The following is an 18,882-nucleotide window of genomic DNA, read 5'->3' as shown; positions in this document are numbered from 1 at the left end:
AGTAAAATAATATGCTCTCTTTTTTAGTAGATGTGAATCGATAAATAATGAAATATCATCCTACTTATACAGTTTCCTATCTACCAGAGGCTACACTTTAAAAATATAGATTTCATATAATTTTTAATAGACAAAGTACTCTGTCTCCTTTATTGGAAAATAAGATTTGGATTTGATATGCATAAGAGCATCGTACTTACCAGGAAAAATCAATGCTTTTGTTCAAACACATGAATAGATTTTTGAGTTCTATAAATGCTCGGCAATACTTAATTAGATATCTCTGATTCAATTTAAGTAGATTAATAAATTTAGATTCAAGGAGAAAAAAAATGAAAGCTCTTTCTCTTTATATACAGCTACTCGTTGTGGCTAAGCTCACAGCAACTACTTGAAATGAAAACAAAATGCAGTCATTTGTTTATTCTATAAGACACCAAATGATATCTGAGGATTTTTTCTTCTCTCTGTTTTGGCCAAATTTCAACATCCCAGCTTTATACCTTGATATCAATGTAATATCTGAGAATATAATGTGAAATTGACTCTGAGTGCATTCTTTCCATCCTTCCTGTCTAATCAGATCGTCGGTCTGAGAAAAGAGTGGTTTCTTCATATGTAATGATCATTTTCACCAGCCTTGCTGCTCTGCACACTGGAAGTATTCTTGATTGACAAAATAAGGTCTTGTGATCACTGGTTCCTGGAATCAGGAGTGAATAAAAAGCAAATAGACCAATTCTCAGGTAGAATGCAGTAGCCACTGTGATTAATGTCAAATCAGGTGTATGAAAAACATGAGTAAGGCCTGATACTCTAAACTTTCATGGTACCTTGGATTCCTTAATCAAAACTCTCCACAGGACAGAGTTCCTAAACTCTGAATTTAATTTCTTTTTTCCACTGGTCCCTGCCCTCTTTCTAAGCATAATTACTGTTGAGGATACCTTCTGATAGGCATTGTATCCTTTTTGATCTCCACTGAGTGGATTATGTGTCACATCACTTGATAATTTTCATAATTATCTCTTTCATATAATCAGTGAGTATGCCCAGCATAGTTTAGTAGGCACCAGGGATGTATGAATAGAAGGTAGCACCTCTGTCTTTATGGAGCTTATATTCCAGGAGTGAAGACAAACATGAACTCAAGAACTTTTAAAATACGGGAGTAAAAGGTATGACATTGATATGAAGAGAAAATACTGAAGTCTAGTTGAATCGATCAAGAAAACTTGACCGAGAAAAAGCTTATGCTGAATTTTGAGAGAGAAATTTCTTAGGCACATTAAAGAAATTTATATTTGGTTTACTAAAAAGCGCATTGGGAGAGAGAAGATAGACATATTTAACTTAGTGAAAAGTGACAAATAATATAAATCAGAAATAAACACAATTTGATCGAAGCAAAGAAAGCATGATTGAATGATACCTGCTCCTTAATTAATAGCTGCCGTGGATTGGGTAACTAATATGTGCCTGAATGTACCCTAGGCACTTAATCTCTAAGCCTTATAATAGTACTGCAAGATGGATAGGATTCTCAGTTTTACAAAGGGGAATACTGAGAATCAGAAAAGTAGTTAGTCTGAGTTACCAGGTCAGTAAGTAGTAGTCAGTAGTTGAGCTCAGGTCTACTTGATTCTGAAATCTGTGTTAAACTTTCCCTTACCTGAGAGTAAAGGAAAAGCTTCAAAACAAAGGTGGCAGACTTTAAACTATATTTTAAAATATTAAATAGGCAAGAAATCTTTGCTGAGCTCTTAATGTGAGATGCTGTTTTAGGCACTGGCAATGTGGTAGTTAAAGAAAGAGAAGAGAAGAGAAGAGAAGAGAAGAGAAGAGAAGAGAAGAGAAGAGAAGAGAAGAGAAGAGAAGAGAAGAGAAGAGAAGAGAAGAGAAGAGAAGAGAAAAGAAGAAAAGAAAAGAAAAGAAAAGAAAAGAAAAGAAAAGAAAAGGAGAAAGAAAAAACAGCTAGACCCTGGCTTCTTGGAGCTTATATTTTAGCTTTCTTCACACAGAAGTTCCCCATGGGTCACTGAAGGATGTGGGAAAGCATCCATAAATTCTGTTTTCCTTTATTAATAACTGCTGGCCCCCTAAGTTATCCCTCTATACCTAAATAGGCTAGCCTAACTTTATGCCAGATTAATGTCATTTTCCCCCATATCTGTTCTACCTGCCTGAAATTACTCTCTGCCAGCTCTCTGGTGCATGCCTGCCTTTTAAATTTTCTTTTAATGTACTCATCATTAATTTTCATAGTCTGCTCCTTCGAGTGTACTTTAGGATCACCCACTCTTTGATCTCACTTTTACTAATGTAACTTGATTCTCTACTTTTCTTCACTACAGGTTCTCTATACAAATTGGAAACCTTTATCTCCTCAACCCTTCTTTACCCAACAATCATTTCCCTTCAGTTTCAATGTCCCAGGCTTCTTTGCAAGCCTCCGCTTATCTAAAACTTCCCTCCTCAGTGTCTTCTACATGTCCCAGCCGCTCTGACTATTCTTCAACTGCAGACATCCTTCTAGCGATTTGTATATTTATCCTCTACATTCGACTAGTATGCTTTTAATTTCCATCTTCTCTATTTCTCGTTGTAATGCATCCCTTAACTAGACTACAAACTTCTTCAAAGCAGAGATTGGTTCATATGGGCTTCATAGTGCTCAAGCTAATGAATAAGAATCCTGATATAATAATTATTTAATGAAAATATAGCTACTATCGTGTTTATACAATAGTAGTCAACCAATATGACATTACTGAAAGTATTTCATCCTGGTAGTTTATTATCACTTGTCCAACAGTTTCCATGACTTAGGTTCTGTGTATATGTCTTTTTAAATAAAAAGTAAGAAAATCTAGATAAAAGGAAAAGGTTAATATCATCAGATAATTTTGTTTTCTTATTAGAAAGGAACTTTTCGTTAGAATGGTAGTTTTAGCATAATTCTTTTGGGAAGCAAACTTTCTCTTCAGAGATTTGATTTACACTGAGCTTTCTAAGCACTCATTTATTTTAAGTGAGTTCACCTGGATATGTTTCTATATGGAAATATAATAAACATTATATATATATATATATAATATACAACATGTATTTGAATTTTATAAATATACATACATAAAATATATATTTTGTATATTGGTAAAGAGGAAATAAAGGTTATTTATTATTTATATGTAAGTATAATTATATATATAGATAGATAGATAGATAGATAGATAAAATTCCATCCTGTCCTATAGCTAAAATTCTGAATATATATCGATGTCTGTCTATCTCTATATCTACAGACATATAGAGAGATATAGTTAGAGATATCTGCCTGAGAAAGTTAAGCCTTCCATGCAGCTTTATAATCTTTGGGGAATGCAAACCACCTAAAGCAAGAAATGAAAATCAAAACAAAATGCCAAGGAGCAGAGAAACAAAATAGCAATACAAAAGAAGCTTTGTCCTTACTCTAGAGAGGTGATTTTTAAGAGTGTTCCCTGAAGAGCATAAGCTGTGTGTATCACATGATGCTGCTGTTGTGACTGAGTCAACAATAGGAAAATCTGATTGTTCAAATGAGTCTTCAGATTTCTTTTGGACTACAAAATAAAAACATGGAATATTTAGTTATTTTGTGGTGTGAAAGAAAACAGAATTAGCCAGACATGTATAGGATATGTTTCAGCCCACAATACTTTGTTATATAAGAAAGAAAGCACTAGAAACTGTTCTTCCTGAAGTTGGAAGACAGGAAGAAAAACTGTATCCACACCTGGAACTCTTTTAGCATACAGCACATGCATGCACACACACATACACACACACACACACACACACACACACACACACACACAGAAGGTTTCATTTGGCAATTGACCAGTTCTTTATATCGAGGGGGAGAAACACAGGCCAGTGCTTTATAGTAGAGCTAGAAAGGATAGGGTTAAAAGGCAAAGCTGTCATGGAGCAGCATTCACAGCAGTATAGTGAAATTGTCTTCCCTATTAGTACAGAAGAGCAAGTCTTAAGGCTACTATTTGAGATGATGGATATGTTTATTATTTTGATTGTGGTAACCATTTCCCAATATATACTTATAACAGATCATCAAGTTGTATACCTTAACTATATACTATTTTTATTTGTCAATAGTACCTCAGTAAAGTTGGGGCAAAGGCTAAGGTTCTTTCAGTTGCCCACAAGGCTGTGTGATCACTGCATTTTGCTCTGCCTTTCTGATCTCACCTCCTCTTTCTTATTCTGGTCACTTTTACTCTCTCAATGCCACCCACACTTGTCTCCCTGCTGTTTTTTGAACTTGCCGGACACACCTGGTTTCGCAGGTTTTTCTCTGTCAAATACCAAATATTCCCGTATCTTCCAGATTTCTGTGGCCATTTGTACAGCAGCAGAAGTCTGTCTCTGATCTCTATTCCTGTCCATATTGTCTGCTATTACATGGGTCTGCATGGAGCTAGGTTTATGAAAGGAAACAACAATATTTGTAGAAATTCACAAGAGCTTATTGTGGGTTACATAAATACTGTGCCATTTTTATGACTCCAAAGAATAGATTTGCCATTTGCAATTGGAAGAATTCTCTCCCAGCTCTCAACCTAATGATGTCACTCATTTTGGTTGCATACTTGTATGTCCTCGTTTATATCAGTGTAGGATAAAACTTAAACTTCTAGACATTAACAATAGACTTGGAGTCAGATGCCATTTCACATAGGCTCTAGACAAAGACTGTGACTACTCCTCTATTTACCTGTGGATCTCACAGTGCCATGAACATAGCAGACAGTAAATTTTTTTAAAAATATTTCTGACCTTACTTTCCTCATCTGTACAATAGCTAATAAATTCCATCATAGGTGTATAGTAAACTCAGGAAATGGTAGGTTTTATATAGCAAGAAAGACTTGGCATTTTGAGTTGTTCATTCAACTCATTAACTCAAATTCCTATGCTGTTTGAAGTTACTTTAAAAATAACTTTTAGCTGAGTAAAAATCTCAGAAAATAGCTCTAATTTGTATGTTATAAGGGAAAGGAATGGAATGGTTTGTGATTGTTGTTGTTCATATCACTTTACTCAATGAAATAATTACAAATACTCTATGGTCAAAGAATCCAAAAAATGTTTTATGAACAAAATACTTAGAGAAATTACACAACAGAGGGTAATATAAAATTACTCTGAGTCACAGCTTAATCCTGTACTGCCAGGAAGTATTACCTGATATTAATACCATGTTGTAATCAGGACTAGATTCACTTTAGACCAATGGGGACAATCGCCAAGATACTGCAGAGCATTAATTAAATTCTTATAGTACGAAATCGTAGTTGTTCAAATATTTTAGATAAGTCAACATTTTAGGAAGCAACTGGAATTATGTGTAATACTGAATTTTGATGTAAATATTAATTGGTTTTCAAAATATTTGTATTCTATTATGGCTTAAGATTTACTCCTTGAAATATTTCAATTCTTTACTGACATATCCTGTCTGCTTAAGCCACTGGGACAAGTGTCTAAGTACTCAGCAGGGTGGATCCACAGTCATCTGAGTTTCTAATATTCTCTCTAGTCACTTTATTTTGGGGTGACTTTAAACATTTTAAGCATACATTTGGATACTTGTTTTGGATACAGTAAAAATATTTTTATTAATAATATAAAATATAACAATATATGCTTACAAACAGACCCATAAACACAGAGAACAAACTGGTGTTTGACAAAGGGGAGAGCAGTAGAGGATGGGCAAAATGAGTGAAAAGGGGACGGAGGTATGGGTGTCCAATTACAGAATGAATGAGTCACAAGGATGAAAGTACAACATAGAGAATATAGTCAGTGGTATTGTAATAGTGTTGCATGGTGACAGATGGTAGCTACACTTGTGATGAGTACAGCATAAATGCAAACTGGTGCAGCCTCTGTGAAAAACAGTATGGAGGTTCCTCAAAAAGTTAAAAGTAGAGCTGATCTACAATCCAGCAACTGCACTACTAGGTATTTACCCAAAGGATACAAAGGTACTAATTCAAAGGGATACATGCACCCCACTGTTTATAGAAGCATTATCTACAATAGCCAAACTATGGAAACAGCCCAAGGGTCCCTGGACTGATGAATGGATAAAGAAGATGTATGCAATAGACTATTACTCAGCCATAAAAAAGAATGAAATCTTACCATGTGCAATGACATGGTAGGAGCCACAGAGTATTATGCTAACTGAAATAAGTCAGCCAGAGAAAGACAAATGTAATATGATTTCACTAATATGTGGAGTTTAAGAAACAAAACAAACAAGCAAAGGGGGAAAAAAGAGAGAGGCAAACTAAGAAACAGACTTTTAACTATAGAGAACAAATTGATGGTTACCAGAGGGGAGACGGAGGTGAAATAGGTGATGGGGATTAAGGAGAGCACTTGTTGTGATGAGCACCAGGTGCTGTATGGAAGTGTTGAATCACTAAATTGTACACGTAAAACTAATATTACACTATGTGTTAACTAATTTGAGTTTAAATAAGAAAATAAAAATCACTATGTTGCACACCTGAAACTAATATAACATTGTGTGTCAACTATATTTCAATGGAAAGAAGTTTTAAAAAAAAGGAATAAAATATCTGTTTGCAATGCGTTTAATGGAAATTAAAATATTGTTTTATCATGTAAAATCATTATATATGATATGATATATTGATATGATATGATATGATCATAATATTATATATATCTATATATATTATATCATGTTATATCATTTTGATATAAATTTAGAATACGAATAGAAAAATTCCATATACTCATGTTAAAATGATTTCTGAAAGGATATCGTGAGCTAATTTGAAAAACTCGCTTCAAGCATTATTAATCTTCCTGTTCTACAATCATGAATAAGTCTTTTCAGTGCCAAAAATATTTTTTATTCCATGTTTGTCATAATCTATAGCTCTATATTGAGATTTTTGCGAAGAAAGTGCTCACATTCACAAGTAATTGTTCAGATGCAAGATTAATAAGCAAAGTTTGTTTGTTTATTCATTTATGCATTTTAATAAGCAAAGTTTAGTTCAAGATTTATACTGTATAGGGGTGCCTGGGAGGCTCATTCGGTTGAGCATCCAACTCTTGATTTTGGATCATGATCTCATGGTCTTGGGATCCATCCACACTTCAGTGCAGAGTTCACTTGGGATTCTCTTTCACCTCTCTCTCTCAAATAAATATTTTTTTAAATAAAATTTAAAAAAATTTAGATTATACATAAAAAGGTAGGTTTTCCTTTGTGTTAGAAGTTTTGAAAATAATACTTATCCAGTTTTTTCTTCCATATTTGGCATTTGTGACTATTCCACTTCTGACCTCTTATATTTCTGTAAAGCAAAAGTGAGACTTTATTTTTTCCATTCCCTTTTTAAACTTTCACTTAACAATGTTGTGATTATCATTGTGTTTTCTGTATTATGTGAAGTTATTTAAACATTCAGCCAGCTCTTCAGGATCTCTTAGAAGCACTTGTTTATTTTATCTTTTGCATGTGGAAATATATATAACACCTATAGAAATAGATAAAATAAAGTAGAGGCCAAAGCTATCATTATTTGCAAAGTATGTGACCATCTACCTGAAAAATTCCTTGAAAATCAATATGGGATGGGGGTGGGGACTATTACCAGTGCTAAGAAGGATATCTTGAACCATAGTAAAACACTGACGTATAGCTTTCCTAATAAGCACTTTGACTATATAATTGAAAAGTATTTTTCTTGACATAAAAAAACAACTCACAGAATTAAACTTAACTAGCAGTACTTATCCCATTGGCAGTATCAATAAATATTTATTAAGGGGCGCCTGGGTGGCGCAGTCGGTTAAGCGTCCGACTTCAGCCAGGTCACGATCTCGCGGTCCGTGAGTTCGAGCCCCGCGTCGGGCTCTGGGCTGATGGCTCAGAGCCTGGAGCCTGTTTCCGATTCTGTGTCTCCCTCTCTCTCTGCCCCTCGCCCGTTCATGCTCTGTCTCTCTCTGTCCCAAAAATAAATAAACGTTGAAAAAAAAATTTTTTTAAATAAATATTTATTAAATGAACAATATTTTTACTTCTAACCCTGTATCTTTCCTGCATTTAACTTCCATGAGGGAGATTCTTGACTATTTTGTTCATTCTTCTATGTGCTTCTTACGATACTTTTAAGTTTCAGAGCATTATAGTATGTTTATTTACATGACTATTTTGAAGAAGGCATAATTAGTATCAATAGCAAATGAGTAAGGCTGGCAAAAACCCTCAAGTTTAAACTGTGTATATATTAGTATACGTATCTTACAATAAAAAGGGAAATGTGCATAGTTTCCAAATTAGTAATCCCCTGCATGGTAATTCATCCTGAAATAATGAAGTAAATCTAAAATGAGCAATTATATTCATCACAGCTTTCTTGCCAGTAGGAGAAAATTTTGTAAGCAACCCAAATTGTCCAGTAATGTGGTAGTGGTGTAGCAAATTAATAGTATATCGACTCAATGAAATATAGTGTAATCTTTAAAAAGTTATGGAGGAGGGGCGCCTGGGTGGCGCAGTCGGTTAAGCGTCCGACTTCAACCAGGTCACGATCTCGCGGTCCGTGAGTTCGAGCCCCGCGTCAGGCTCTGGGCTGATGGCTGATGGCTCAGAGCCTGGAGCCTGTTTCTGATTCTGTGTCTCCCTCTCTCTCTCTGCCCCTCCCCCGTTCATGCTCTGTCTCTGTCCCAAAAATAAATAAACGTTAAAAAGTTATGGAGGATGTGTGAAACTACAAGACATGATTATAATGTGCATACAAGTATAAAATAGTAAAATTTAAAACATTACATATCATGAATTGCATTATTTGAAATATATGTGTAGACAAAGCATGGAAATTATAGAAAAATGATGTCAGACAAATCTCAGAATTATGGAATTGTGAGCAGCTTTTTAAAATCTGTAGTGTGGTAATGTTGCTTAGATATTTAGTAGCTCAAAATATAGTGGCATAAAAAACGCTTGATAACTGTGAAGGTTGTAATATGTTAAGTGATAGTGAAGCCATATCATTTTCAAAACATGTAGATCGGCAAAAGCTATTAAAGTATTCATTCAATGGACTTTTACCTTGAACTGTGACTAGAAATGTCCTTGTTCAAAATTACAGTGACAACTTTCAGTAATATAATTCAACCTGGCTAGAAAAGATATCCAGTGAGACGAGGATCTGTGCCCACCATTCATCAATCTTGAGTAACACGAGCCTCCGGGGAATCAAGATAACTAAATATTTTGTTTACCTACAGTTTTGCCATCTTGTAGGCTCGATGGTGAAAATTCACTCAGCTTGCTATAGAAATACTTTAAAACCATGCAAAGTGACATGATATTTGGCAATTAATCCAGAAAGTACTGTCAATTTATGCAATGTGAGGACTGCCATACAGCAAGGCTCGTCAGTTCAGCAAACACTGGTGAATTGTAAGCTGCGTAAGGCACGGAGCACAGAGACTGGTACATAGCAAGTGCTCAAGTAATTTCAGCAACTGCTATTATTGTTGTAAGAGTTGTTGATGATGTTATTATTATTACCACCACTGTTAGTGTTGTGAAAAGCTGTGTGGCTGACCTTACAGAGTTGCAAAGGAGTCTATGACAACATTCCTTTCTCTTAAGAAACTAACTCTACTCTACTCTTTTATTTTCTTTATTTTTATTTTTTTTTTTTTACTCTTTAATTCAGTGAAGTTTTGACTGACTACCAAGGAATAGCTAGACATTGGGAATGACAGGAGATAGAGGAGATATCACTAACGAGAGCATCATAATGCATCGTGATGTGCTGTAATAGGCTAATGCACAAAGTGTGATGGGGACACTTTGGAAGGCCACATAAACTGGGAAAGGCTTCTCATAAGGTATATCTGATCTATGTCCATAAAAAAAAATGTCAAATTATCTTACTTCCAGGTAAGAAGGAGTATGGTGCAGTAAGAAGCTAAGAAAGTTTGTTATAAAAACCGAAGCGGGGGGTGGGGGGGCGCCTGGGTGGCTTAGTCTGTTAAGCGTCCAACTTCGGCTCAGGTCATGATCTCGCAGTTCATGGGTTTGAGCCCCGCGTGGGGTCTGTATGCTGACCGCTCAGAGCCTCGAGCCTGTTTCAGATTCTGTGTCTCCCTCTCTGTCCCTCCCTCACTCGTGCTCTGTCTCTGTCTCTCTCTCTCTCTCAAAAATAAACATTAAAAAAAATTAAAAATAAATAAATTTTGGGATTAGAATTCTGACCACTATTGAAGAAATCATACAGTTTTCTAAATATACATGTAAGGACAATTCATCTATTCCCCTCTTGGGTTTATATGGGAGATTTTCTTTTCCTTGCATAAATATATGATATGGGAAATGGTTTATGTAGGAAAATATGGGACACAGTTATTGATATATAGTCATATTTAATTAGTGTATTTATTAGATAATCTGCATTGAGCCCCTATCGTGTTTAAGAAAATATACTAGGATATGGTAAAAATGGAAAAGCCCAGGCTTGCATGATGAGGATTCCACAACCGAGCCAGAGTTTCATCTCTAACATAAACATCTTTGTCTCCAATGCCACCTGCTTAAAGAGCTTACTATTCATTGTGGGAAATAGACATTAATCACGGAATCAGAAGACAAGTAAAATTGTACCTGTAGTAAGTTCAAAGGAAAGAAAGTATTTGGTGCAATAAAGACATATAAATATTTGTTTTGTTCTAGTTTTTAAAACCTAATGTGCAATGTCAGCAAAGGCTTTTCTGAGAAAGAGATGGGTGAACTAACAATGAGCTATCCGTCCTCCCCTCCCCCCCCCCCATTTCATTTGAAGAAAAACTATACATTCTGTTGAAAAGATACTTAGGCTAAAAGTCAGGAGGCATGGGTTCTGGTGCCAGGATATTGTCAACATGATGAGAATTTCCTTTTTGGACTACGTATTTCAGAGATATCAAATAAGACAGTGATAGCTGGATAATCCATCTCACAATGAGGTAAGATATGTGAAGTGTATTCGAATGTTTGGAAGAGCTGCACTAATGAGAGACATTGTCATCATTGCCTTAAATTTTAGAATGGATTTTTTAATGCTTAACACCAATATGTCAGTTTTACAGTTTTAAATGTCTTTAAGTCGGTATATGTTATATTGGAAGCTTCAGGTGTCTTAGAGACTAGGTCTCTAAAGAGTGCAGTTACCAAAGTAATAGTTATCAGAAGTGCTGGGAAGCCTGAAAAGTATGACAAATTTAAGTAAAGGTTGGGAAGTAAAGTTTTAATTAAATACCACCCATCTTCCTCATCCTCTTTGGCTTTATTTAAATAATTCTGTTTTTCCATAGTGAATAAATTGATTCTTATATTCTTGGAATATGTATATAGAGTGGCTACTGTGAAGCATTCAGTAAGTTAGATTTTGTGTAAATAATTCAATTTGAACATATCCCTTATTACAGCATATCTAAGAAAAAAATGATGTTATAATAACAGGGTAAATTATTTTGCTGTCATTATGGTGATTAAGGTAAACAGTTCATCATAAAGAACCCACATATTTATTATTCACAGAATGAGTGCAAAATAATGGTCATATAATTTTGTTGAACATCCAAAAATTTTCACAAGTTTTCACAATTTTCAAAATTTCACAATTTTCATTACAAATTTATAGTCTTGGTCACTTATTCTGGTTTTATTTTTTATATTGGTAAATTGACTTTCATAATATAGTACTTGGATTTACTTTCACATGTGTCAAACTAGAGCTGGGGCATGATGATACTGGGCGCTAAAGTTGTTCTCTACTTTTCTTTCCCTTCCGTAAAAGTCATTTCCCTAAGTGTTTGGCTTCAGGGTTTTTGTTTTTGTTTTTAAATTTGTAATTATCGGGGCGCCTGGGTGGCGCAGTCGGTTAAGCGTCTGACTTCAGCCAGGTCACTTTCTCGCGGTCCGTGAGTTCGAGCCCCGCGTCGGGCTCTGGGCTGATGGCTCAGAGCCTGGAGCCTGTTTCCGATTCTGTGTCTCCCTCTCTCTCTCTGCCCCTCCCCTGTTCATGCTCTGTCTCTCTCTGTCCCAAAAATAAATAAACGTTGAAAAAAAAAATTGTAATTAATTTTAGGTGCCCTTCCCTATGTAGCAGTACCCCGTGGATGTTGTCACACTCTGATGCCAGGATGGTAAAGCATCCCTAGGACAGTAGAAGCTTCTCAGATGCCACTTTTTGAATCAGTTCCTTAGAACTGAAACCTTGAAATATACTAGTTTCCAGTGAGGTTTTTTTGGTTTTGTTGTTGTTGTTGTTGTTGTTGTTGTTGTTTGAGTCTTCAAATCTTACATTGTTGTTGGGAACCCCAGAACTTGCAGTTGGTGTGAGAAGTGAGGATGGTCCTGTGAGGACTTTTCCCTCTAACGTTATAGTTAGACACTACATCCTTGCAGTTGGGGTTAGAAGTCTTGGGCAGTCTTGGCAATCTGGAGGACTATGCTCTTAATTTCACAGTTTGGCTAATTCTAGGAATTTGACAATACCCAAATCCCCAAAATTTCTTAAACTCAGTGACATTCTTCAGTTTAAATTCACTTTTTGGAAAATGAAATGGCTTGTAATGTGTGATTACATTTTCCTTTCCTACTAGTAATGCCTCCTTGAATCTGAATGTAGCTTTGTAATTCTTTACCAGAATGATTTGTAGATTTCCTTATGATGAATTTTCATCTACAGATTGGAAGGATGGGAAGTTCTCATGTTCCAAACCCCAGTCTTTTTCTATTCCTAAAGTTTGAATAGAATGTTTGAGTAGCATGAATCATACATAGAAACAATCCTTGGCAACTTATTTACTAAGGAAAATATAGATCATATTCTGATTTAACTTAAAAATAAGTTATTGTTCTTTCTTTCAAGTACTAAAAAGTTTCAACTACAACCATAAAACATTTTCCCCAATTTGGTATATCAAAACTCATATTAAAAGTTAACTCAAGAAAAGTTAGACTGGGTGGCTCATTCGGTTAAGCGTCCAACTTCAGCTCAGGTGATGATCTCACTGCTCCTGAGTTTGAACCCCGCGTCAGGCTCTGTGCTGACAGCTCAGAGCTTGGAGCCTGCTTCAGATTCTGTGACTTGCTCTCTCTCTGCCCTTCCCCTGCTCATGCTCTGTGTCTCTCTGTCTCTCAAAAAATAAATAAATGTTAAAAAAAAAAAGTTAGAAGAGCTGATTTCCCAATAGAGAGCACTAAAAGCGCTGTGGCAGGTGACCACAAATATTTAAAACATAATGAAGTGCAAAACACTATTTTGTGTGTGTGAAGAGGTAGAACTAGAACGAACATTAAGAAAGTGTATTTTGCCTCCATAATGCCATACCTCACACTGAAATTCTCACTGCTGGGGGCATATGCTCAAATATCAGAGACCAAGGTAAAACTGCTCTACTGAACCTGATAAATATCACTTTCAGTCTTTTCAGTGTTAGAACTTATAAAATACTAGGTCGTTTTTCATGTTTCTAATGATGAATGAGTCTGAGAAATTAAAGAAATCAAGAGACAGATACAGTCACACAACTCCATATTTGATGGTACTTACTACGGGAGGGTGTGACTTTCATGTAAGGGTTGAATAGTTTCTGAATTCCATCAGCCTTCACATTGCCTGCTGGGAAGGCTTCTAATCGATCTTCTTGACAGGGGCTATCTCTGGACATAACACTTGGTCCAGTAGTAAATTATATACCTAAGGCCTCAGACAAGACCAAGAACTTAAGTTCTTTGTTTTTTAAACTAGTTCTATTTATCATGTTTATTTTTAAAACACCAAAAGATAACAAAAGCACTGATCCTTTGAAGAAACAAGAAAGCAGAAAATAAAATTCTCAATTTGGATCAAAATGGCATTTTAATGGCATTTGAATTTGAAATAAAGACACTGGAGAATTGATTTTATTTTAATATAATGTGGCCAAATATGACTTTTCTTACAGTTTTTTTTATTAATAATTCAGTGTTTTAAACATTTCTTCCATAATACTTATATGGGATCTAGGGAAATAACCCATAATCAAACTCAGTATTGCTTCATTGAAACTTATAAATAGTCCCAATAAACCAGACTTAAAAGTCTCTAAAAAGTCTCATATCAGTTCACATCAGGTTCTCTGCCAAATAAATTTGTTCCAAACTCATGAAAAACTTTCTTTTTTCAAGCTCTCTGAATCTTAAAATCATGAATAAGAGATTGTAGACATATACAATGAATATTCTACAACAATGTAAATAAACAGTATTTTGACTATTTTGTCCTTTAATGATGCTTCAGGAATAGCATCATTTTCTGTTTTAAAACTTTATGAGGTGCAAATAATAAGTAAAGTTGTTGTGTGCTTAAAGTTTAACAAGTTACAGTTGGCTTTTTTTATACCACTCTCTTATCTACTGCTCTATTCCCAATGCTTAGCAAAGCACCAGGCTTTTGGAGGTGAAAAATAGGTCATTATTAAATGAATGAATACTTGATAATCAGTGATTTGAAAAGTCTTGAATGCTCAGCTAATAATTTGACAATGTTATTCAAGAAGATACTTTCAGGGACACCCTTACATTTTCATAGAATCATTAGATAATCAGGAATAGATTCATGTTTAAGGGATGTACTCAGTTCTGAAGTGTGTTTCATGAGAGCAGAAAATAATTGTAGAGACAATACTCACTAATTCATCAAGAGGGGTTTTTGTTGTTGTTCATCTTTTAAATATTTGTAAATAGGATAGCCACTCCTATGAATTTTCCTATAAGTTTAACAGAGTTGGAAACTTGTCAGTAATCCCCATTTTGCCTACAACTTTATGCCTAAACTGAAAGAGGAAGTCAAATATCCTTTCTGTAAGGTGTGTGTGGCATGTATCTCTATGACCTGAGATCACAGAGATAAGTGACTTGCCCTGATGTACAGAAGACCAAAGCCAGAGGCTAGAATCAAAGCCAGAACCCAATGTATAACCTACTATGCTATTTGGCTTTGTTTCCAGTGGCCAAAGAAGAAAAAACAAAACAAAACAAAACAAAACAAAACAAAACAAAACAAAACAACCCTGTGGACATTTCAGTCTATCTGTAATTGTAATAATTACAATAAACTTGCAAAAGATTTAGGGCAATTTTCAAGGCAAAATTAATAGATATTTTTTAAATGCCTTTCAGCAAATTGTTGCCTTCTTTTCTGCTCCACCACTAGCCATTGCCAGCAGTGAAATATTAACATACTGTAAAATCTGTGAAGCTCTGCCTTTTATTTTTGTACCTAATCAACTCTCTCTATAATTTTGTAACCATGTAGCCCACCCCGAATTACAGTTGCAAGCTACATGCGTTAATAATATGGAAACTACAGGAATGAAATGAACCTTTGAAAGTGGTTAGGGAGGCCAAAGAAAGAAAACTGAAATCCTTTTGACAAGCAGTTTCTGAAGCTGCTGACATTCCTTTAAAGGCCCTTTTCATGTTGGCACACAGAGAGGCTTTGCATACCACACCAAGTAAAACCTATTAACTGCCACTCCGGTACAAGGAACTAATAGTTTTCCATGAGACCTGGAAAGAAAATGGACAAACTTTCCTACTGCTGACCTTTCAGTTTGAAATTATGTTTTTGAAGTGTTGGACGAGGGAAAGAAAGACATAACTTCTTTTGGGATGTGTTGCTGGTCAATATCTACCTCTTTCATTTCCTTGAGAGCTGTGTATTGCAACGTCATAAATATTTTATAAATTATAAAAATAAAGGGGCATTGTGAACCCTGGGTCTGTGCTACATAAACTAAAGAATCGTCGGAACATAACAGGAGAGGAAAATGTACTATTTCTTTTGGGTACCTTACGTTTTACAATTTGGGTCAATAAAAATATTTGAAAATAAAGCAGTAACTAACCTCTCTTACTTGGCATTAAAAATAATGTTAATGTGAAGTAAAAAAAATTAGTTAACAATATCATTATATGATACTCTTTTCACTCTTCTAATTCTATCAATAATTCTCAGATAATTCTATCTTTTTATAAATTAGTCCACAAATCAATAATAGCACAAAAATAATAAATCATTTTGGAAGTAATAATATTTGTCAATAGAATCTGTGGTGTTTTGCATGTATTTGTTATTTGAAAGGATTCTGTTTGGTTATGTAGGGGAAACCAACACAGAATAGTTATTTTAGAGCTAAAGCATGTTTGGGGAAAAGAAATGAATATAATTATCCTACATTAAAAATATACTATAGTGCTGCCCCAAGAACCCACAATATGTGGTTATGTCGTACATGAAATAAAGAGCTCTTTCTGTTATTTCCAGTAACATACTCTGCTCTGGTCTAGGCCCAAGACAGACCCACCTTATGCTAAATAAATGTCATGGTACTTCATATTAAAGTGAGAATTTAGTGTGGGTTTTGGGCAGAGACTGATACAGCATCTACAGATTGTTTTCTTAAAGATCTTTAATTATGCATTTCAAACATGAAACATATATAGCATCATTGAAATTGCTAGTATATACATGAAAATCAAAGGGAAAAACACCGGTAAAAGTTGAATTTTGTGTTCAACTGTAACCCAGACACTCCTGAAACAAGATATAAAACTTAAGCATTTGTAATCTGCCTATCCAGGTAAGACCTAAGGTGATGTCACTTCTGATTTTAAAAATGCTATTTGGGGGTTATTTTAAACCATCAACAATTTGCTGTGTTATTTTTTTAACTTTTGAAAAACTTTTATATTAAATTTCATGTGTAAAAAATGGAAAGAAAAACCAAACTCTGGATATAGAAAAAAATTAAGGTAGCATAAATCAGAATTATGGTACTTGGAGATGCGAAAAATGTCTAGGATGGAGGCCAACTGTTATTCAGTGGTGAAAGTCACTGTTTCAAGGTCAAGTCCTTGAGTTTATGGGCAGGCTGCCTCAGTGGTTCAGGCTCTAAAGTTAACAAATTAAAGTCACTAAAGACTGGCTGATGCATGATCAAAAATTATAACTTACCAATTTACAACGATAATTATAACTATCATGAAGAAAAATATGAATTATTTGTGCTCAAGAAAATTTTGTGTTATAAGCCATATTTTAATCAGAAGGCTGTTTGTGAATCAGTTGGACAATCTGAATGGTGTCCCTGGAGCCATCATTTTTTGATAGGCTGATACTCCTGGTGTTACTGCTAGCACATAGTTGAAATTGTACACGGTCATGTCTGTTAAGCTTTCCAGACATACCTCCCCTAGTATTGAGTCCCTCTCACCAAAATCTGCCTATTTGTACCCTCTTTTCTAGACAATGTACAGTCAGAGTCACCCATTTTTAAAACTTCCACTTATAGAGGATTTCGTTAGAACAGTTAGGACCTGAGACTTACATACCCTAGTCATTCTTCAATAGATTTGAATCCCCAGGCTCCCCAAGAAGTACCCTCCATTTCCCGAGTGGGTTATTGTTCCAGATGGCCAGTCTCATCTATTACAGGCTAACTTCTTACTTAACTTCCATAAAGGAAAATTTTGTGTATAAAGTATGACTTTGGAGTTACTACATTTCAAAATAAAGTTTGGAAAATATTAATAATAAAGATTAAATTGGGGAAAAAGGGCAAATGTATTTTTTATTTGGAAAAAAAAATGCCTTTATATTTTACAAAAGCACATTTCCACCGTAGATAACTTTAATCTCCATCTCTTGTCCAATGCATCCATTGATTTATTTGTGTGATAAATATTTATAAGCTCCTGCTCTTGCCTGGAAACCTTCTAGGATCTGCGATATTGCAGTGAACATCACAAAATCCTTCTCCTGCCTCAAGCTTTATTTGAATAGAGGAGGATACAATCAAAATCAAATAAATATACATAAGTATAGAAGCAATCAGTAAATTCAGTGGTGAAAATGAAACAGAGCGATATGATAGATGTTAGGCATTGGGGCAGGTGGGAAGGGGATACTGTAGTTTGAAGGATCTTCTGAAGAGGTGACATTTTCATTCAGGCTTAAACAGCAAGAGTGACTAGCGATGCAAAGATACGAGGAAATAACATTTCAGTTAGACCCGCTTCTAAATAACATTAAGGCTTTATGGCTGAAAGTTGTAGTCATGGCACCTCTACTTAGGATACCACAATTCGCATTTCAGCTGACTCTACCAGCAAAGCTGTAGAAAGATTCCAAGTTCTTGATCAATAGTCCTAGTGTTTCTGCTAAAGATTGGCTCTAGAAATACTGGGGCCTTAGGATTGTCTCACTCAACATTTTCGTATAGTTTTGGACCACTACTGCATTTAAGAATTTATTTTATTGGCAATACCAAAGCCTTGAAACAAATCAGTATGTGGGGGGAAAAAATTACAATGTTCATCAAGGACTGAAGCAGCACTGTTCAATAAAACATGTTACAATGATGAAAATGCTTTATGTAGATATGGGGTCCAGAACAGTAGCTGCTAGTTACATGTTGCTATTAGGCACTTCAAATGTAACTAGTGCAAGTGAGGAACTGATTTTTAAATTATACTTAATTTAATTTAAATGTAAATAGTAACATGCGGCTAATGGCTACCATATTGACAAAGCAGGTCTAGAGAATTAATCTTCAATAATTTATCCGTGTTTCGGACCATACAAATTAATTAATTCCTTAGAATTCTGAAGCCACATCTTTGGGAGTATAAGAGGTAAAAATGAAGCATTTATATCTTAATTTATACTTTATTGGTTAAAAGCATGTCGCAAACACAACATGTTTATAATGAATTTAGTCATTTTG

General features: G+C 34.9%; 1 protein-coding gene across 3 annotated transcripts in view; it reads left to right on the top strand.

Moving 5' to 3' along the window:
* Positions 1 to 18,882, top strand: part of MMP16 (matrix metallopeptidase 16) — a 311,611-nt gene that overhangs the window by 216,060 nt on the left and 76,669 nt on the right. The window lies entirely within an intron of this gene.

The sequence above is a fragment of the Herpailurus yagouaroundi genome, unplaced genomic scaffold (genome assembly GCF_014898765.1).
Source record: "Herpailurus yagouaroundi ecotype Mexico unplaced genomic scaffold, PumYag 186, whole genome shotgun sequence".
NCBI lineage: Eukaryota > Metazoa > Chordata > Mammalia > Carnivora > Felidae > Herpailurus > Herpailurus yagouaroundi.
The sequence above is the reverse complement of the archived record's forward strand: the minus strand, read 5'-3'. Positions and strand labels throughout refer to the sequence as shown.